General features: G+C 38.9%; 1 protein-coding gene across 1 annotated transcript in view; it reads left to right on the top strand.

The window, feature by feature from the left end:
- The window catches only part of LOC138842995 (uncharacterized), a 123,463-nt gene that overhangs the window by 75,978 nt on the left and 25,028 nt on the right, over positions 1–22,457 (top strand). The window contains 1 exon segment of the mRNA XM_089321135.1: positions 6,326–6,479. The gene's annotated coding sequence lies outside the window, so the exon portion shown is untranslated.

Below are 22,457 nucleotides of genomic sequence, written 5' to 3'. Positions count from 1 at the left end.
CTTGTTAAGTCTCCTCTTTCTTATTCTTTTCACATATTTTCTCTGTTTTCTCCATTGGATTGAATTAAATCTTTTAAATATGATTCCTATATCTAAGGTTTATCTGACGTGGAATTTTCTCTGGCCCTGCCCCCGGTAGCTTGTTTTCTTGTGTGCAGCATAGCTAATCATTTGGGTCTCATAGATGGGAGATATATTTGAGAGCCTGTGGTCAGGTTATCTACTTTCTTATTCCATTTGCTCTGTGGAAAAGTGGACAAACCACAGGGAATTGAAGCCCTATTTTCACTCACTTTCTGAAGGGAGAGCTTGCTTCTTTGGTTAATCCTCTGGGTCATTCTCTTAGTTTTGCCCTGTACCTGGCACGTTTCATATTTCCCCTTCAACTTCTAGTCTTCATTTTAAAGATTTTGTAATTTTCTGAGTATTTGAGCTTTCTTCATTGAATTTTTATAATACATACTATTTTCCAAAATATTGCAAGTATCTACAGTGCACAGGAAAATATTTCACAGAGGTATTTTGGGACCAAAGGCAATATCTCATGAGAGAGCTCAGGTTTCTTCATATATAGCACACTTCTCTCCCCAGTGTGTCACAAGGTAGTAATAAATCTTAAGCTGTGTTTATTTTAATACCAGAAGGGTAGCTTTATATTTTGTACAATTTTCTGAAATAGGCCCACAAAGAGCATAAACTGTACATATAGCCAGAATTATTCTTTTTTTGAAAAATATATATTAATTTTAAAGGGAGAGTGACAGACAAAGAGGGGAGAGAGCGAGAGAGCAAGAGAGTGAGACAGTGAGAGAGAGAGAGAGAGAAAGAGAGAGAGAGAAATCTTCCATCCAATGAATCACTCCCAAATGGGCACAACAGCCAGGGCTGGGCTAGGATGAAGCCAGGAGCCTGGAACCCCAACTGGTCTCCCACATGGATAGCAGGGGCCCAGATATTTGGGCCATCTTGCACTGCTTTCTCAGGTGCATTAGCAAGGAACTGGATCAGAAGTGGAGCAGCTGGGATTTGAACCTCCAGTCATATGGTATACTGGCATCTCAAGTGGTGGCTTAACTCGCTGTGTTACATTGCCATATCTGAAGTTAATGTTTTTGTATAGCATTACATTATCATTGGTAGAATTATCTACCTGAATTCAGGTTTTTGGCTTAAATGATCATTCTTCCTCATTAACAATTCCTTGAATGTGTAATAATAATCTGTTTTGATTTCCACTTTGTTTAGAAATTAATCTAATAAACTTTAATAAAATTTTCACGTGACTAACATGATGTGTTGGTTAAACTTTAGTTCATGGATTCTACCATAATTTGCAGAATCCAGAACATATTATCTGCTAGATTTCTGCCATCTTGCCTTCTGCAACACATACGAGGTCTTAAACATTTTCACTTAAAACACTAGTGTCCAGTATTGCAAATAATAAATACCCTCTGCTTGCTGTTCAAAAATGATGCTCATTTTATTTCTATGATTAATTATTAAGCATTCCAATAAAATTGTTTACATAATTTGTGTTCACTTATTTGTCATATACGAAAACAACTGACTTCTAACATGATCATTAAATTTACCAAATATGAGTATATCGTTAGTCACCTAATGAAAGTAACAAATGTGCCATTTTTCCCAGTCATTTATTTTAAATTTTAGTTATTGAGTCTATAAATGTTTAATGGCTTTGAATAATGATTTGAATAATAATTTATTGCTAAGTAATAACCACTCTAATCAAAATCTTTATTCACATATTGTTCTTCAAATACAGTGTTATTTTTTGATTTTATTAAAGACATTTTATTCTCTTACCTAAACAGTGACAAAAGTAGGAAGTAGTCTTGGTTTTCCCTCTCCACACATTACAAAGTCGAGTGGTAGTTTCACTAATTTCATTTATGTTCATAAATCATTTGTCTCACAAGAAATATGGTTATTAGGAACCTCAGTTATGGTCACACCTCATCTATGTTGAGACCAGATTTTTCTTTTTAAGATTTTTTTTAAGAACCATTAACCCTTTGACTAAAATCCTAGCCACTAGACCACTAGGGAGATACAAGCCTTTGATGACAATATAAATTTAAATTGTTACCTCAAAAATAAACAACTAAGTTAAAAAATAAAAAATTAAAAAATGTATTTCTTTAATATATTATAAAATAGAAATAAATTTTTGATAGGCACAAACGAAAGTAATTGGCTCAGTGGTTAAGAGGCCACTTGGGATGCCTGCATTTCACATCAGAGTGTCTTGGTTTGAGTCTTGGTTCCATTTTTCATTCCAACTCTGCTAATGCAGAGCTGGGAGGTGGCAGCTGTTGGCTCAAGTAGTCAAGTCCCAGCCACCCATGAAGGAAACACTGCATTGAATTCAACAGTTCCTGACTGGCTTGTCCAAGTCTCCAGCTCTTGTGGGCATTTGGGAGATCTCGGTTTGTCTATCTCTCTGACTTTGTAATAAAAGAATTTAATAAAAATCAGTAAGCCTTTATTTACTGAGAAGATCTAAATAAATAAAATCAGAGATGAAAACAGAAACATTATGACTCACACTACGGAAATATGCAGGATCACTGGGAACTGTCATGAACAAGTATACACTGACAAATTAAAAAAAAAAAACCTAGAGGGGCTTGTGCTGTGGTGTAGTAGGTAAAGCTGCCACTGGCAGTGCCAGCATTTCATATGGCCACTGGTTCAAGTCCTGGCTGCTCCACTTCCGATCCAGTTCTCTGCTATAGCCTAGGAAAGCAGTAAAATATTGCCCAAGTCCTTGGGCCCTTGTATGCATGTGGGAGATCTGGAAGAAGCTCCTGGCCCCTGGCTTCTAATCAGTGAGGCTTTGGCCACTGAGGCCATCTGGTGAGAGAACCAGTGGATAGAAGACCTCTCTCACGCTCTCTCCACCTCTGCAACTCCGCCTTTCAAATAAATAAACAAATCTTAAAAAACTAGAAAAATGGATTAATATATGTAAACATATAAACTCTCAATACTCAACCATAAAGATAGAATAACTGCACAGGCCAAGAAGAAGTAAAGAAATTTAATCATCAATAAAAAGTCATCCAAAAGGAAGCTCAGGACGAGATAGATTACTTCTTTTTTATGTTTAAATATATGTTTTATTTTAGACAGTTCTACGTTTACAGAAAACATGAAGATAGTGCAGATAGTTCTCATATATCCCTCATTCAGTTTCCCCAATTGTTCATATCCTAGATTACCATGGTAATATATATCACAGCTAAGAAAGCAACATTAGTACATTACTTAACTTTTTTTAGAAAACATTTATTTAATAAATATAAATTTTGAAAATACAACTTTTGATTTATAGCAGTTTTTACCCACATAACCACCCTCCCACCCACAAAACCATCCCATCTCCTACTCCCTCTCCCATCCCATTCTTCAGTAAGATTCATTTTTAATCATCTTTATATAGAGAAAGTCAACTTAGTATATACTAAGTAAAGATTTCAACAGTTTGTACAACACAAGCACACAAAGTATAAAATAATGTTTGAAGACTAGTTTTACCATTATTTCTCGTAGTAAAACATATTAAGTACAGAGATCTTACATGGGGAGTAAGTGCACAGTGACTCCTGTTTATGATTTAACAATTGACACTCATGTCTATGGCATCAGTAATCACCCAAGGCTCTAGTCATGAGTTGCCAAGGCTATGGAAGCCTCTTGAGTTCACAAACTCCAACTTTATTGAGACCAGGCCATAATCAAAGTGGAAGTTTTCTCCTCCCTTCAGAGAAAGGTACCTCCTTCTTTAATGGCCCCTTTTTTCCTCTGGGATCTCACTCAGAGAGATCTTTCATTTAGGTCATTTTTTTTGCCATAGTGTCTTGGCTTTCCATGCTTCAGAAATTTTCATGGGCTTTTTAGCCAGATCTGAACACCTTAAGGGCTGATGCCAGAGTGCTGTTTAGGGCATTTCCTATTTTATGAGTCTTCTGTGTATCTGCTTCCCATTTTGGACTGTTCTTTCCTTTTAAATTCTATCAATTATTATCAGGAGACAGTGGTCTTATTTATGTGATCCCATTGACACTTAATCCTATCTTTATGATCAATTATGAACTTAAACTAATCACTTTAACTGGTAAGATGCCATTGGTACCTGCCAACTTAATGGGATTTGCAGTACCATGGCACTTTTCTAGCTTTACTCTCAGGGATAAGTCCAAGTGAGCATGTGTGGAACTGTACATCTCCTCCCTCTCTTATTCCCACTCTTTATTTTTTAAAAGATTTATTTATTTATTCAAAAGTCAGAGTTACACAGAGAGAGGAGGGTGGTCTTTCATCCGGTGGTTCACCCCCAAGATGGCCACAATGGCCGCAGCTGCGCCAATCTGAAGCCAGGAGCCAGGAGCCTCCTCTTGGTCCCCCATGCGGGTGCAGGGGCCCAAGGACTTGGGCCATCCTCCACTGCTATCTCAGGTCACAGCAGAGAGCTGGATCTGAAGAGGAGCAGCTGGGACTAGAACTGGCACCCATATGGGATGCCAGCGCTCCAGGCCAAGGTGTTAACCCATTGCGCCACAGCACTGTCCCCCCATCTTATTTTTAACAGAGATCAATTTTCAGCTGAATTTAAATACCTAAGAATAATTGTGTGTTAATTAAAAAGTTCAGGCAATGGTATTAAGTAGAAAGAGAAAATACTTAAAGAATAAAGTAGTAAGCTGCTCCTCGACATTCTGGACAAGGGCTTACCAAGTCATTGCTTCTCATGGTGTCAGTTTCACTTCTACAGGCTTCCTTTTAAGTGCTCAGTTAGTTGTCACAGATCCGGGAGAACATATAATATTTGTCCATTTGGGTCTGGCTTACTTCACTCAGCATGATGTTTTCCTGATACTTCCATTTTGTTGCAAATGACTGGATTTCATTTCTTTTTTACCGCTCTGGAGAATTCTATAGAGTACATATGCAACAATTTCTTTTTTTTTAGAAAACTTTTATTTAATAAATATTATAAATACACCTTTTGGATTATAGTAATTTTTCACCCCATAACCAGCCTCCCACCCACAAACCATCCCATCTTCTACTCACTTACCCATCCCATTCTTTATTAAGATTCATTTTAATTATCTTTATATAGAGAAGGTCAACTTAGTATATACTAAGTAAAGATTTCAATGGATTGCACCCACAGACACACAAAGTATAAAGTACTGTTTGAATACTAGTTTTACTGTTAATTTGCATAGTACAAAACATTAAGGACAGAGATCCTACATGGGGAGTAAGTGCACAGTGACTCCTGTTGTTGACTTAATAATTGACACTCTTATTTATGATGTCAGTAATCAGACAGTAGTCTTGATTATGTGATCCCTTTGACACTTAATCCTATCATTATGATCAGTTATGAACTGAAACTAATCACTTTGACTAGTGAGACGGCATTTGTACATGCATCCTTGATGGAATTGAATTCGAATCCCCTGGCATGATTCTAACTCTACCATTAGGGGTAAGTCCATTGTGCCGAACTGTACATCTCTTCCCTCTCTTATTCCCACTCTTATATTTAACAGGGATCACTTTTCAGTTAAATTTAAATTCCTAAGAATAATTGTGTGTTAATTAAAGAGTTCAACCAATGGTATTAAGTAGAACAAAAATACTAAAAGAATAATATAGTAAGTTGTTCCTCAATACTCAGAACAAGGGCTGATCAAGTCATTGTTTCTCATAGTGTCCATTTCACTTCTACAGTTAAATTTAAATGCCTAAGAATAATTGTGTGTGATATCTCAACTTTTTTAAAACTGTCTTCTCCTGGGCTAGAGCAATAAGCTCCCTTCCTAATCTGCCATCCTGGAATCACCCCTCTTTTTTTCGTTCGCTCTGACATTCATATAAAATATAAATAAATTTTACAAAAAGTTTGTTTTTTTCCTTTCCAGCCTGTTTGCCTTTTTTTGTTATCTAGAACCTCCATTGTGAGAGTGAATAGAAGAGTTGTCTATACATTGCCTTATTGTAACCTGTTCTAGGGTTTTGTCTGCTTTTTGTGATTAGAATTTCAAGTGGCCATACCCATGTATTGCTTGCTTCTTTGTAAGAACTGAAGATGAATTCCTGCATAGATGTCTCATTTTTCCTTATGATAAAATTAATATATTCTTACTAGAATACAAGCAAATATGAAGAATCCTTGAGAGTTCACAAAATATTCACATAGTGAAAAAATTATGAGTACATTTCAAAACATTTTTCTACCAATTCCATTTTTCGCAAACATTTTTTAATTTTTATTTATTTGAAGGCTGGAGTGAGGAGAAGACTCAAAAAGCATCAATCCACTGGCTCACTCCCTACAACAGATGTCTACAGCAGCCAGACTAACGCCTGGAGCCAGCAACTCAAACTGTGCATTAGCAGGAAGCTGGAATGGAGAGCAGGCTGCGAGTGGAACCCAGGTACTCTGATATGGAATGTGGGCATCTCAAGTGATGTCTTAACTACTGTGCCAAATGCCAGCCTTTGAAATACCAGTTACCAAAAGGTTGATAAGAAATCAGTCACATTTGATCTCCAATGTCAGAGATAACTGCCTGTAAGCTTTTTTTTTTTTTTGACAGGCAGAGTGGACAGTGAGAGAGAGAGACAGAGAGAAAGGTCTTCCTTTGCCGTTGGTTCACCTTTCAATGGCCGCCACGGCCGGCACACTGCGGCCGGCACACCGTGCTGATCCGATGGCAGGAGCCAGGTACTCATCCTGGTGTCCCATGGGGTGCAGGGCCCAAGCACTTGGGCCATCCTCCACTGCACTCCCTGGCCACAGCAGAGAGCTGGCCTGGAAGAGGGGCAACTGGGACAGAATCCGGCACCCCGACCGGGACTAGAACCCGGTGTGCTGGTGCCACAAGGCGGAGGATTAGCCTAGTGAGCCGCAGTGATTTCTCATGTCCCGTATGTGCACAAGCCTCCTTTTTGAGAGCATTCACTTGTTCTGTACATATAAGATAAGATTCCAGGGCCGGCACCGTGGTTCACTTGGCTAATCCTCTGCCTCCTGTGCTGGCACCCCAGGTTCTAGTCCTGGTTGCTCCTCTTCCAGTCCAGCTCTCTGCTATGGTCCAGGAGGGCAGCGGAGGATGGCCCAAGTGCTTGGGTCCCTGCACCCCCATGGGAGACCGGGAGGAAGCACCAGGCTCCTGGCTTTGGATTGGCTCAGCGCCGGCCGTTGCAGCCATTAGGGGAGTGAACCAATGGAAGGAAGAACATTCTCTCTGTCTCTCTCTCACTGTCTATAATTCTCTCTCGGTCTCTCTCTCACTGTCTAACTCTGCCTCTCAAAAAAAAAAAAAAAAGATAAGATTCCAAAGCTGGTTAAGTGTCTCACCTCAAAACAAGTGCAGATACTTCACAGACCCTGCCAGGGCCTCTTGAGATAGGAAGATATCTTGTCCCAAGTGTCACATTTTTCCATAACATAGGAAATATAAATTTCAACCTGTGAAACAAAAACATGGTGTTTCCCTGTGACAGTGCTTGGCATTGGTACTCACTGAGATTGAATGCCCACTCAATGGATGCCTGGTCTATGTCATTGCTTTCCAGCGTAATGCTGTGTAATTTAAATAATAAGAGTGGATTCTACATATCCAAGTTTTATGCTAGTAGACCAAAGTGAGCCAATACAGAGTGGCTTATAACATAACTTATTTGATGTAATAAATCTTCTATTCAAGACTTTCATTTTGTTTTTGTGTCCAACAAAGAAACCAAAGAGTTTTTGAAACATTTATTTTTGAAATATATGTTATACAATTTTCATATAGTTCCTATATACAGATTTATTGTGGGAACATAGTGAGACTTCCCCTCCATTCCACTCACACTCTAACCCCCCTCCCCATCTTGGTTTCCTATTCTTAATTTTGACAGTGATCTATCATTGTTATATTAGTGATCATATGGTTAAACATAGTCTGAACTCCTTTACTTAGACTACGTTTAACTAAAACAAAAAGAAAACAAAAGAAAACTAAAAAAAGATCGCTCCTCAATGGAAGAGACAGTGCTCTAATCAATCATCCACTTTCTTTTTTTTTTGTGATATTATATTTGACCTCACAGGAAGCCTCCATTTTTCTTTTTTTTTTAAAAAAACTTTTATTTAGTAAATATAAATTTCCAAAGTACAGCTTATGGATTACAATGGCTTTTCCCCCCCATAACTTCCCTCCCACCCGCAACCCTCCCATCAACCCGCTCCCCCTCCCATTCCATTCACATCAAGATTCATTTTTAATTTTCTTTATATATAGAGGATCAATTTAGTATCTGTTAAGTAAAGATTTCAACAGTTTGCACCCACACAGAACATAAAGTGTAAAATACTGTTTGAGTACTAGTTATAGCATTAATTCACATTGAACAACACATTAAGGACAGAGATCCTACATGAGGAGTAAGTGCATAGTGACTCCTGTTGTTGACTTAACAAATTGACACTCTTGTTTATGCCATCAGTAATCTCCCTAGGCTCTTGTCATGAGTTGCCAAGGTTATGGAAGCCTTTTGAGTTTGCCGACGTCGATCTTATTCTGACAGGGTAATAGTCAAAGTGGAAGTTCTCTCCTCCCTTCAGAGAAAGGTACCTCCTTCTTTGATGGCCCCATTCTTTCCATTGGGATCTCACTCACAGAGTGCTGTTTAGGACATCGGCCATTCTATGAGTTTGCTGTGTATCCCGCTTTCCATGTTGGATCATTCTCTACCTTTTTTATTCTATCAGTTAGTTTTAGCAGACACTCGTCTTGGTTATGTGATCCCTTTGACTCTTAGACCTAACAGTATGATCAATTGTGAACTGAAATTGATCACTTTAATTAGTGAGATGGGGACTGCACTCTGGCCTGAGAATCAGCCCTTAAGGCATTTGGATCTGGCTGAAGAGCCCATGAGAGTATTTTAGGCATGGGAAGCCAAAGCACTCTGGCACACACACACACACACACACACACAAAAGGACCTAAATGAAAGATCTCTGTGAGCATTATTGTAGGATTCCTGTGGGTGCCATGTAACTTTAGAATATCCAATCAAATGCATGCAGGTAAATATATAAGGGAGATAAAAAGGCTAAAATCAAACATAAGGAAAATCTCTCTTTGTTTGGGGTTCAGGATTTTGGATAAAATTCTGCCTGGGCCTTATGTTGGCATAAAAGACTACTTGCTGTTGAGAGGCCTTGGTGTCTTGTCTCAGGACACAAATGCTACTACAGCACCTCTGTAAGCACTCCAGTCTCCTAAAGATACCCTCTGATAGCTCTATGTCAGACAATAAGGGGCCTTTTTTTGGGCCCTTGCTGTCACAACCCCTGCTATTCCTGTTTTGTGGGAACTCCTCAGTTCCTCAGCTTTGTCACCTGTGAAGCAAGGATCCTATTGGTTTCTGAGGACAGAGTGAGGGAGAGAAAACTAAGTTCATGGAAAAGGATCCAAGTGTCTGCACATACTGGCCACTCACCCTTCTCACTGCTCACGTGAAAAGTTTCCTTGGATAATGTCACCAAAATCTATTCACTGATGTACATTCAGTAAATCTCAGTGCAATAACTCACACTGGAACACTCGCAATCCCTACTTTAAAAGATAAGGCAAAGTTCAACTCTATACCATAAAAATTGTATCTTAAAATTTAAAGTAAAATAATCATAAGAATGTATACAACAATAAACTCAGAGATTCATCTGTGATATGCTGTCATTTTGTGTGAAATAAACACACAGATACAGCCACATGACAGGTATTAATCAGGAGTACCAATATTTTACAGAGGACAAAAAGGAGATTGGACACACGTAAGAGCTCGTGAAAGGAACCCTAAAACATTCTGGCTTTCTGGAGAGCAACTTTGAAAGTGGAATAGAAATCAGAGCCATCCTAAATATGCTTAACTGTTCTATACCTTGAGGCCAGGTTGAATGTTCATTTTCTTTGTATGATTTCCCCACTCCATGCTGCCTCTCTATTTTGCCTTCCTTAGAATTTCCGCTAATGAATTTTGATGTCCTGTGCATATTTCTGTGCTTTCTTTGTGCGAGACCACATGATCTTCCTGGGTTTGTACAATGTGATTCGTGTTCATAGGCAGAACATGGTGCTGCAGTTAGAAGCATGAATGCCCTTTCTTGGGGTACTGATCATGAGGGACATGAAAGAGCCTTATGGGCCTGGAAAAAGCTTAAATATAGTTATGGTGGTCATTATGCTAATTCATTCTAGAAATGATCACTGAGAACCTGGAGTCTCACACAGGTGCCTTTGATCTGACAGGTATCTTTCCTCAAGAGGTGGTTGATAGGGATGGTTTCCAACAGCTCTGCACCAGTGTCAATGGGAGGCCAGGAAGAAGGATCTCAGTCGTTCAGGCTTTGTCAAGGAATTCCCTGGTTCTGCCAGCTGTTCCTCACTAAAGCACATCTGGAAAAGAGAGAAGCTGGTCTCAGAATAGATATTTCTTGAAAATTCCCGTCAGCCACACAATCCTCCTTCAATATGTTTATTGGGATGATGGGAACCCATCATCTTTCTATCAGTGATGTTTGGAGTGTCCTCTATCACTGCCATGGTAGCATCCTCATGTCTCTTTTTTCGTGACCCTTTAGTCCAAGTTCTACTCCTTAAGTTCATTGCCTGAGGCTGAGTAGTTGGTCAATTCATGCTGTTGCCTGAGTGATTAAAAGAGTGAAGAATTAAATGCATCTTCATGATTTTTTTGTGACAGGCAGAGTGGACAGTGAGAGAGAGAGAGAGAGAGAGAGAGAGACAGAGAGAAAGGTCTTCCTTTGCCATTGGTTCACCCTCCAATGGCCGCCGCGGCTGGCGCCCTGCAGCCGGCCCACAGCGCTGATCTGATGGCAGGAGCCAGGTACTTCTCCTGGTGTCCCATGGGGTGCAGGGCCCAAGCACTTGGGCCATCCTCCACTGCACTCCCGGGCCACAGCAGAGAGCTGGCCTGGAAGAGGGGCAACTGGGACAGAATCTGGTGCCCCGACCGGGACTAGAACCCGGTGTGCTGGTGCCGCAAGGCGGAGGATTAGCCTAGTGAGCCGCGGCGCCGGCCATTCATGATTAACTTTCATTGCTTCAAACTAACAGTTTCCTGGCTCTGTATCTGCAAAGCCAGCTTTCTCCAGCATGAAATTGACATTGACAGCTGAAGGTTCCTGAACACTATAAAAGTCAAAGCTTTCCCAGTTGGGAATTGATCTTTCCACACTGACTTCCCTTTGGTTTCTGGTTTATAAACTGGTGCACCTGTCTCCAAGTGCAGAGGGCTGACAAGTGGAAAGAAAATTTTCCTCACTGATTACCTGCAGTTTCCTCCTTGCTCTCAAATTCTTCATACAAGATGTCTATGCTTTCTGCTATAATTGGTTTTGGAGGTTTTATTAACCAGATTTTCATTGCCTTACGACAATACATGAAAATAACTTTTTATTTGAAAAGAAAAATAGGTTCATCTTAGTTTTCCAACTGGAGGTCCTCAGTTCAACTTCAGCCTTCTCCATTAGACTGGCATCTGGTGGAGAGCATGTGTGGAGGAATGATCACAGGCTGAGCCAGGAAGCAGACAGAGACCCACACCAGAAGCAGGCTCATCTTATGCAACCAATCCTCTTGCAAGATCCACTGTCTGAAAGCGAGACTCAATGCCCATAAGACCTCTGACCAGGCCAACTGCCCAGAGGCCAATATTAGAATCAGTTTCCACCATTAATCCATCACCTGTTAGCATAGACATCCGAGTTTAAGCATCTACATGAGTATGGGGGGCTAAGTCTTATTCAGGTCATGGCAGAGAAGTTGCATCAATTCAAGGTCAAACAATGATAAATCTACAGGCACTCAAATAGTGGAATAAAAGTATATATGCAGATAGGAAGGTAAATGTAATAGAACATGACATAGAGAAGTATCAGAAACTACAGGAGAAGACAGAATGTGATAAAGGATATCTCTCAGTACAGGTATTCAGACATCTGGGCAGTCATTGGAAATCTAGAAAGATAAGCTATCTCTTACTTCAAAGAATAAAAGAAATAACATCCATTACAAATGGACTATGATTTAAGGTTTATAGAGAAAGTATGAATAGGACTCTAATTTCTCCCTTTATGTTTATTCCATATGATATATGTAAGTCATACCTAAATAAAGTTCCATAAAAATATTAAAAGACCAGGAGAAAATGTGAGAAATTTTCTTTATATCCTTGATGTTGATGTGGGTGATAGTGCTTTTTACCTCTCTCAAAATCCGAAGATGATAAAAGAAGTTAATACATTTGACTACATGAATTCAAAGCCATGTGCCTCCATAAAACATCACTAGAAAATCCCAAAGACAATGTTATATTGACAAATATATGAAATTAAGAGCACACAGCAAAAAGATTGACTTCTTACATACAGAAAGAATTTGAAAATAAGAAGGAAATACCAAACAAATGGTCAATGAGCTCATGGAGTCTCACATGGGTGCCTTTTATCAGACAGGTATCTTTCCTCAAGAGGTGGCTGATAGGGATGGTGCCTGTGAAGAAAAAAATGTGCCAAAAGGATCCATATTACAGCATTGAAAGAAATACTAAATCTGCAGGAAAATGTAGTTTTCACCCTTAAGTAAGCAAAATAATTTGAAAATACAGTTTGCATAACTTAGGATCACAAACTCTCCTATTATTGCTACTGAGCATGTATATGTAAATTTTCCAATCTTTCTGAGAAGTAATTCATTAAAACAACATTGACACAGCAATGTCACAGAAACAAGGTGAAGACTGACAACATTTGGGGAAAGGAAGAAGAGAATGTCCTTGCTGATAAAGCACTACTGGAATGGAAGACTGAGTAAGGAAATGCTTTAATTTTTTAGTGCTAGAACTCTAAGAATTTTTTTATGTTTTTAAAATTATGTGTATTCTGCTGGGGGGAGAGAGAGAGAGAGAGAGAGAGAGAGAGAGAGAGAGAGAGAATGAATATCTTCCACTCGGGTGGATCACTCCCCAAATGCCCACAATATCCAGAGAATATCCAGAGCAAGCCAAGCTGAAGCTACAAGCCTGAACTCACCTTGAGTCTCCCATACAGATCACAATGACCCAAGAACTTGCTCCATCATTGCTGTCTCGAAAGTGTACACTGGAAGGAAGATGGAATCAGAAACAAAGCTGAGAGGAGACCAGGCACTCACATATGGGTTGTGGAATTCCCAAGATGTTCTCGACTGCAGCACCAGACACCTGCTGACTGCTTAGGTTCCTTCAGGCTGTGATATCTGCTCTGATCCTCTGTGTGCCTTTTTTTAAAACATTGGGAAATTGGAGGATGCTAATCAGGTATTTTGTAGAAATATTTTTTTTGTAAGAATTGGACAGGGTTGTGCATTTTTAGAAGTTAAGTCCTTAGACATAAACTGCCTTCCTCAACACATGATATCAAGAGTATGAAAGTTCTTCAAAATTTGTCAAAAATGAAGTTAGAATATGTTTATTTTAGTACAAAAATGTTTGAATTCCACAAAAGAGAGGTCTTCAAAAAGTGCACAATTCCTATTGTGAAAATACTGCATTTTGAAATGTGTTTTTACACAAAAATTAGTGTATCTTTCAATTCCACGAACTTTTTTATGTATACTCAAAATGATCCTAGGATGAATATCTCTATCTATCTGTATATGTGTGTCTCAAAATTAGTTTAAAATACTTACTTGCATATATTTCAAAAACTGAGATAGGGAGGGAGTGAGGGAAAGAGAGAAATAGGAAGAGATCTTCCATCTGTCTTAACTGCTTGCAACAGCTGAGAGTAGCCTAGGCTGAATTCAAGCACTCAGAACTCAACCTGGGTGTCCCACATGGGTGACAAAGGCCCAAGAAATTGAATAAGCTGAAGCCCCCCAGGATCATTAGTAGTAATGTGGATCATAAGCCAAGCAGTAGGGACTCAAACTGGTGGTCCAATATGAGATGTAGGCATCCCAAGCAATGGCTTACCCTGTTGAGATACTATGTCTGCCCCTCAGATAAAAATGAATTAAAAAAAAAAGACTTGCTGCCTAAATCTATGATTCAACATTGTCTTAGAAGTTACACCAGGGCCGGCACAATGGCTTAATAGGCTAATCCTCCGCCTGTGGCACCGGCATACCGGGTTCTAGTCCCGGTCAGGGCGCCGGATTCTGTCCTGGTTGCCCCTCTTCCAGGCCAGCTCTCTGCTGTGGCCCGGGAGTGCAGTGGAGGATGGCCCAAGTGCTTGGGCCCTGCACCCCATGGGACACCAGGAGAAGTACCTGGCTCCTGCCTTCGGATCAGCGTGGTGCCCCGGCTGCAGCGCGCTGGTTGTGGTGGCCATTGGAGGGTGAAACAACGGCAAAAGGAAGACGTTTCTCTCTGTCTCTCTCTCTCTCTTAGTGTCCACTCTGCCTGTCAAAAAAAAAAGAATTTATACCAGATGATATTTTTAGGATTCCCCAGGGATGACCAATTAATTATAATATATAAATATTTTGAAGGATTTTGTTGTGTCTTAAAAATTGCATCACATCAAAATATTTGACACTTTTATATCAGCGAATTTTATGTTGATCCTTACCTAATATTTTCCCTTACTGGAACCATTTTTAAGGATATTTGAACAACAAAAGTATGTACTTATTAAATGCAATTATATACCTATAATGCTGTGATACTTCTTTTTTATTTTTTAACTTTTATTTATGAATATAAATTTCCAAAGTACAGCTTATGGATTACAATGGCTTCCCCCCCATAACTTCCCTCCCACCTGCAACCCTCCCATTTCCCTCTCCCTCCCCCCTTCCATTCACATCAAGATTCATTTTTGATGCTCTTTATATACAGAAGATCAGTTTAGCATACATTAAGTAAAGATTTCAACAGTTTGCACCCACACAGAAACACAAAGTGAAAAATACTGTTTGAGTACTCGTTATAGCATTAAATCTCAATGTACAGCACATTAAGGACAGAGATCCTACATGAGGAGTAAGTGCACAGTGACTCCTGTTGTTGACTTAACAAATTGACACTCTTGTTTATGGCATCAGTAATCACACTAGACTCTTGTCATGAGTCGCCAAGGCTATGGAAGCCTTTTGAGTTCACCGACTCTGATCATATTTAGACAAGGTCGTAGTCAAAGTGGAAGTTCTCTCCTCCCTTCAGAGAAAGGTTCCTCCTTCTTTGATGACCTGTTCTTTCCACTGGGATCTCATTCGCGGAGTTCTTTCATGTAGGGTGTTTTTTTTTTTTTTTTTTTGCCAGAGTGTCTTGGCTTTCCATGCCTGTAATACTCTCATGGGCTTTTCAGCCAGATCCGTGTGCCTTGAGGGCTGATTCTGAGGCCAGAGTGCTGTTTAGGACATCTGCCATTCTATGGGTCTGCTGTGTATCTCGCTTCCCATGTTGGATCGTTTTCTCCCGTTTTTATTCTATCACCTAGTATTTGCAGACACTAGTCTTGTTTATGTGCTCTCTTTGGCTCTTAGTCCTATCATTATGATCAGTTATGAACAGAAATTGATCACTGGGACTAGTGAGATGGCATTGGTACATGCCACCTTGAGGGGATTGAATTGGAATCCCCTGGTATGTTTCTAACTCTACTGTTTGAGGTAAGTCAGCTTGAGCATGTCCCGAATTGCACATCTCTTCCCTCTCTTACTCCCACTCTTATATTTAACAGCGATCACTTTTCAGTTAAGTTTCAACACTTGAGAATAACTGTGTATTGATTACAGTATTCAACCAAAAGTATTAAGTAGAACAAATAAACAAAAAAACTACTAAGAGGGATAACGTATTAAGTTGTTCATCAACAATCAGGGCAAGGGCTGATCAAATCACCGTTACTCATAGTGTTCATTTCACTTTAACAGGTTTCCTTTTTGGTGCTCAGTTAGTTGTCACCGATCAGGGAGAACAAGTGGTATTTGTCCCTTTGGGACTGGCTTATTTCACTTAGCATAATGCTTTCCAGATTCCTAACAGGGATCACTTTTCAGTTAAAATTTAAACACCTAAGAATAATTGTGTGTTAATTACAGAGTTCCACCAATAGTACTAGAACAAAAAAATACTAAAATGGATAAAGTATTACATTGTACATCAACAGTCAGGACAAGAGCTGATCAGGTCACTGTTTCTCATAGTGTCCATTTCACTTCAACAAGTTTCCCCTTTGGTGCTCAGTTAGTTGTCGCTGATCAGGGAGAAAAAATTCTTTCAATTTCTGTTTGCTATGAAAGGTCTTTATTTCACCTTCATTCACAAATGAGAGCTTAGCAGGATATAATATTCTGGGCTGGCAGTTTTTCTCTTAGTACCTGAGCTATATCTCGCCATTCCCTCCTAGCTTGTAGTGTTTCTGATGAGAAGTCAGCTGTGAGTCTGATTGGAGATCCTCTGAGAGTAATCTGACGTTTCTCTCTTGCACAGTTTAGGATCTTTTCTTTATGTTTCACTGTGGTGAGTTTAATTACCACGTGTCGTGGTGAGGATCTCTTTTGGTCATGTTTATTAGGGGTTCTATGAGCTTCCTGTACTAGGATGTCTCTGTCCTCCAAACCTGGGAAATTTTCTGCTAATATCTCACTAAAAAGGCCTTCTAATCCTTTCTCTCTCTCCATGCCTTCAGGAACTCCTAGAACCTGAATGTTGGGTTTTTTAATAGTATCCTGAAGATTCCTGACAATATGTTTTAGATTTCTAATTTCCTCTTCTTTTCTTTGGTTTGATTGTATATTTTCCTGTGCTCTGTCTTCTAAGTCTGATATTCTCTCTTCTGCTTCACCCATTCTGTTTTTAAGGCTCTCTAATGTGTTTGTCATTTGATCTATTGAATTCTGCACTTCATTATGATTTCTCGTCACTTTCACAGTTTCATTTTCTACTAGTTGTTTCATTTCATTTTGATTCCTCCTTAATATTTCATTTTCATGAGAGAGATTTTCTATTTTGTCCATTAAGGATTTCTGTAGTTCGAGAATTTGTTTTTGAGAACTTCTTAATGTTCTTATCAATTTTTTGAGATCTGCTTCTTGCATTTCTTCTATCTCATCATCTTCATAATCTTTTTTTAACTTTTATTTAATGAATATTAATTTCCTAAGTACGACCTATGGATTACAATGGCTTCCCCCCCATACCGTCCCTCCCACCCACAACCCTCCCCCCTCCCATTCCCTCTCCCCTTCCATTCACATCAAGATTCATTTTCGATTATCTTAATATACAAAGATCAGCTTAGTATACATTAAGTAAGGATTTCAACAGTTTGCTCCCACACAGAAACATAAAGTGAAAAATAATAGATGATTTTTTTAAATGATGATGAAATCAGAACAGACCTATTGTCATGTTTAATACCAGTGAGAGTCTAGTTGGGAATTGATAATTTCTTTTTCTTTTCTTTTCTTTTTTCTTTTTTTTTTTTTTACAGAAGATCAGTTTAGTATGCATTAAGTAAAGATTTCAACAGTTTGCACCCCCATAGAAACACAAAGTGAAATATATTTTTTGAGTACTTGTTATAGCATTAAATCTCAATGCACAGCACATTAAGGACAGAGATCCTACATGAGGAGTAAGTGCACAGTGACTCCTGTTGTTGACTTTACCAATTGACACTCATGTCTATGGCATCAGTAATCACCCTATGCTCTAGTCATGAGATTCCAAGTCTATGGAAGCCCTCTGAGTTCTCCGACTCTTATCTTGTTTAGACAAGGTCATAGTCAAAGTGGAGGTTCTCTCCTCCCTTCAGAGAAAGGTACCTCCTTCTTTGAAGACCTGTTCTTTCCACTGGGATCTCACTCAGAGAGATCTTTCATTTAGGTCATTTTTTTTTTCCCAGAGTGTCTTGGCTTTCCATGCCTGAAATCCTCTCATGGGCTTTTCGGCCAGATCCACATGCCTTAAGGGCTTATTCTGAGGCCAGAGTGCTGTTTAGGACATCCACCATTCTATGAGTCTGCTGAGTATCTCACTTCCCATGTTGGATCACTCTCCCCTTTATTCTATCAGTTAGTAGTAGCAGGTACTAGACTTGTTTATGTGCTCCCTTTGACTCTTAGTCCTTTCATTATGATCAATTGTGAACTGAAATTGATCACTTGGAGTGGTGAGATGGCATTGGTACATGCCACCTTGATGGGATTAAATTGGAGTCCCCTGGTATGTTTCTAACTCTACCATTTGGGGCAAGTCAGCTTGAGCATGTCCCAAATTGTACATCTCTTCCCTCTCTTATTCCCACTCTTATGTTTAACAGGGATCACATTTCAGTTAAATTTCAACACTTAAGAATAACTGTGTATTAATTACAGAATTAAACCAGTCATATTAAGTAGAACAGACAAAAAATCTACTAAGAGGGATAGTGTATTAAGTTGTTCATTAACAGTCAGGGCTATGCTGATCAATCACCGTTTCTCATAGTGTCCATTTCACTTCAACAGGTTTCCTTTTTGGTGTTCAGTCAGTTGTCACCGATCAGGGAGAACATATGGTATTTGTCCCTTTGGGACTGGCTTATTTCACTCAGCATGATGTGTTCCAGATTCCTCCACTGTGTTGCAAATGACTGCATTTCGTTGTTTCTTACTGCGGTATAGTATTCTAAAGAGTACATATCCCATAATTTCTTTATCCAGTCTACCGTTGATGGGCATTTAGGTTGGTTCCAGGTCTTAGCTATTGTGAATTGAGCTGCAATGAACATTAGGATGCAGACCGCTTTTTTGTTTGCCAATTTAAATTCCTTTGGGTAAATTCCAAGGAGTGGGATGGCTGGGTCGAACGGTAGGGTTATATTCAGGTTTCTGAGGCATCTCCAGACTGACTTCCATAGTGGCTTGACCAGTTTGCATTCCCACCAACAGTGGGTTAGTGTCCCTTTTTCCCCACATCCTCGCCAGCATCTGTTGTTGGTAGATTTCTGTATGTGAGCCATTCTAACCGGGATGAGGTGAAACCTCATTGTGGTTTTGATTTGCATTTCCCTGATTGCTAATGACCTTGAACATTTTTTCATGTGCCTGTTGGCCATTTGGATTTCCTCTTTTGAAAAATGTCTATTGAGGTCCTTGGCCCATCTCTTAAGTGGGTTGTTTGTTTTGTTTTTGTGGAGTTTCTTGATCTCTTTGTAGATTCTGGTTATTAACCCTTTATCTGTTGCATAGTTTGCAAATATTTTTTCCCATTCTGTCGGTTGTCTCTTCACTCTCCTGACTAGTTTCTTTTGCAGTACAGAAACTTCTCAATTTGATGCAATCCCAATAGTTGATTTTGGCTTTGACTGACTGTGCCTCCCGGGTCTTTTCCAGAAATTCTTTGCCTGTGCCAATATCTTGAAGGGTTTCTCCAATGTTCTCTAGTAACTTGATGGTGTCAGGTCATATATTTAGGTCTTTAATCCTTGTTGAGTGGATTTTTGTGTAAGGTGTAAGGTAGGGGTCTTGCTTCATGATTCTGATCGTGGAAATCCAGTTTTCCCAGCACCATTTATTGAATAAACTGTCCTTGCTCCAGGAATTGGTTTTAGATCCTTGATCAAATATAAGTTGGCTGTAGATGTTTGGGTTGATTTCTGGTGTTTCAATTCTGTTCCATTGGTCTATCCATCTGTTTCTGTACCAGTACTATGCTGTTTTGATTACAACTGCCCTGTAGTATGTCCTGAAATCTGGTATTGTGATGCCTCCGGCTTTGTTTTTGTTGTACAAGATTGCTTTAGCTATTCGAGGTCTCTTTTGCCTCCATATGAATTTCAGCATCATTTTTTCCAGATCTGCGAAGAATGTCTTTGGTATCTTGATTGGAATTGCATTGAATCTATAAATTGCTTTTGGGAGAATGGACATTTTGATGATGTTGATTCTTCCAATCCATGAGCATGGGAGATTTTTCCATTTCTTGGTATCCTCTTCTATTTCTTTCTTTAAGGTTTTGTAATTTTAATCGTAGAGATCTTTAACATCCTTGGTTAAGTTTCTTCCAAGGTATTTGATTGTTTTTGTAGCTATTGTGAATGGGATTGATCTTTTTTTTTTTTTGGATTTTTTATTTTTTTTAATTTATTTTTATTTTTATTTTATTTTATTTATTTATTTATTTATTTTTATTTATTTAATGAATATAAGTTTCCAAAGTACGAATAATGGATTACAATGGCTTCCCCCCCATACCGTCCCTCCCACCCACAACCCTCCCCTTTCCCACTCCCTCTCCCCTTCCATTCACATCAAGATTCATTTTCGATTATCTTAATATACAGAAGATCAGCTTAGTATACATTAAGTAAGGATTTCAACAGTTTGCTCCCACACAGAAACATAAAGTGAAAAATAATAGATGATTTTTTTTTTAATGATGATGAAATCAGATCAGACCTATTGTCATGTTTAATCCCAGTGAGAGTCAAGTTGGGAATTGATAGTTTCTTTTCTTTTTTTTACAAAGGATCAGTTTAGTATGCATTAAGTAAAGATTTCAACAGTTTGCACCCCCATAGAAACACAAAGTGAAATATACTGTTTGAGTACTCGTTATAGCATTAAATTTCTTTTTTTTTTATCTTTTATTTAATGAATATAAATTTCCAAAGCACGTCTCATGGGTTACAATGGCTTTCCCCCCCATACCGTCCCTCCCATCCACCACCCTCCCCTTTCCCACTCCCTCTCCCCTTCCATCCACATCAAGATTCATTTTCGATTATCTTAGTATACAGAAGATCAGCTTAGTATACCTTAAGTAAGGATTTCAACAGTTTGTTCCCACACAGAAACATAAAGTGAAAAATAATAGATCATTTTTTTTTTAAATGATGATGAAATCAGATCAGACCTATTGTCATGTTTAATCCCAGTGAGAGTCAAGTTGGGAATTGATAGTTTCTTTTTTTTTTTTTTAACAGAAGATCAGTTTAGTGTACATTAAGTAAAGATTTCAATCATTTGCACCCCCATAGAAACACAAAGTGAAATATACTGTTTGAGTACTCGTTATAGCATTAAATTTCTTTTTTTTTTATCTTTTATTTAATGAATATAAATTTCCAAAGCACGTCTCATGGGTTACAATGGCTTTCCCCCCCATACCGTCCCTCCCATCCACCACCCTCCCCTTTCCCACTCCCTCTCCCCTTCCATCCACATCAAGATTCATTTTCGATTATCTTAGTATACAGAAGATCAGCTTAGTATACCTTAAGTAAGGATTTCAACAGTTTGTTCCCACACAGAAACATAAAGTGAAAAATAATAGATCATTTTTTTTTTAAATGATGATGAAATCAGATCAGACCTATTGTCATGTTTAATCCCAGTGAGAGTCAAGTTGGGAATTGATAGTTTCTTTTTTTTTTTTTTAACAGAAGATCAGTTTAGTGTACATTAAGTAAAGATTTCAATCATTTGCACCCCCATAGAAACACAAAGTGAAATATACTGTTTGAGTACTCGTTATAGCATCAAGCCTCAGTGTACAGCACATTAAGGACAGAGATCCTACATGAGGAGTAAGTGCACAGTGACTCCTGTTGTTGACTTTACCAATTGACACTCCTGTCTATGGCATCAGTAATCTCCCTATGCTCCAGTCATGAGTTTCCAAGGCTATGGAAGCCCTCTGAGTTCTCCGACTCTTATCTTGTTTAGACACGGTCATAGTCAAAGTGGAGGTTCTCTCCTCCCTTCAGAGAAAGGTACCTCCTTTGAAGACCTGTTCTTTCCACTGAGATCTCACTCACAGAGATCTTTTGCCAGAGTGTCTTGGCTTTCCATGCCTGAAATACTCTCATGGGCTTTTCAGCCAGATCCGAATGCCTTTAGGGCTTATTCTGAGGCCAGAGTGCTATTTAGGACATCTGCCATTCTATGAGTCTGCTGAGTATCTCACTTCCCATGTTGGATCACTCTCCCCTTTATTTATTCTATCGGTTAGTGTTAGCAGGTACTAGACTTGTTTATGTGCTCCCTTTGACTCTTAGTCCTTTCATTATGATCAATTGTGAACTGAAATTGATCACTTGGAGTGGTGAGATGGCATTGGTACATGCCACCTTGATGGGATTAAATTGGAGTACCCTGGTATGTTTCTAACTCTACCATTTGGGGCAAGTCAGCTTGAGCATGTCCCAAATTATACATCTCTTCCCTCTCTTATTCCCACTCTTATGTTTAACAGGGATCACATTTCAGTTAAATTTCAACACTTAAGAATAACTGTGAATTAATTACAGAATTAAACCAGTCATATTAAGTAGAACAGACAAAGAAACTACTAAGAGGGATAGTGTATTAAGTTGTTCATTAACAGTCAGGGCTATGCTGATCAAGTCACCATTTCCCATAGTG

The sequence above is a fragment of the Oryctolagus cuniculus genome, chromosome 19 (assembly GCF_051225735.1).
Source record: "Oryctolagus cuniculus isolate XC-2025 breed Fujian yellow rabbit chromosome 19, ASM5122573v1, whole genome shotgun sequence".
Taxonomy (NCBI): domain Eukaryota; kingdom Metazoa; phylum Chordata; class Mammalia; order Lagomorpha; family Leporidae; genus Oryctolagus; species Oryctolagus cuniculus.
The sequence above is the reverse complement of the archived record's forward strand: the minus strand, read 5'-3'. Positions and strand labels throughout refer to the sequence as shown.